The sequence below is a fragment of the Sinocyclocheilus rhinocerous genome, unplaced genomic scaffold (assembly GCF_001515625.1).
Source record: "Sinocyclocheilus rhinocerous isolate Xijiao unplaced genomic scaffold, SAMN03320098_v1.1 scaffold486, whole genome shotgun sequence".
In the NCBI taxonomy this organism is placed as follows: Eukaryota; Metazoa; Chordata; class Actinopteri; order Cypriniformes; family Cyprinidae; genus Sinocyclocheilus; species Sinocyclocheilus rhinocerous.
This window is the reverse complement of record NW_015661373.1, coordinates 441,386-441,598: the sequence shown is the minus strand read 5'-3', so window position 1 is coordinate 441,598 and position 213 is coordinate 441,386. Positions and strand designations below refer to the sequence as shown.

The following is a 213-nucleotide window of genomic DNA, read 5'->3' as shown; positions in this document are numbered from 1 at the left end:
GTTTCAGAAAGGCGGGGCATAGAGGAGAAACAATTGTAATTTTGTAATTGAAAATGTAATTTCATTACACCAAATACACAAAATAATGTTCTTTTTAGCAGCATCATATGACCCCTTTAAATGAGCTATTAAATGCACATTGCAATTTGACTGATGTATTTAATGTAGGGCTGCACGATAAATCGCATGCGATATTTAATGCGCATCTTGTCA

At 33.8% G+C, this 213-nt stretch overlaps 1 protein-coding gene across 1 annotated transcript in view; it reads right to left on the bottom strand.

Annotated features, from left to right (window-relative positions):
- Positions 1 to 213, bottom strand: part of LOC107726286 (GTPase-activating Rap/Ran-GAP domain-like protein 3) — a 68,508-nt gene that overhangs the window by 34,119 nt on the left and 34,176 nt on the right. The window lies entirely within an intron of this gene.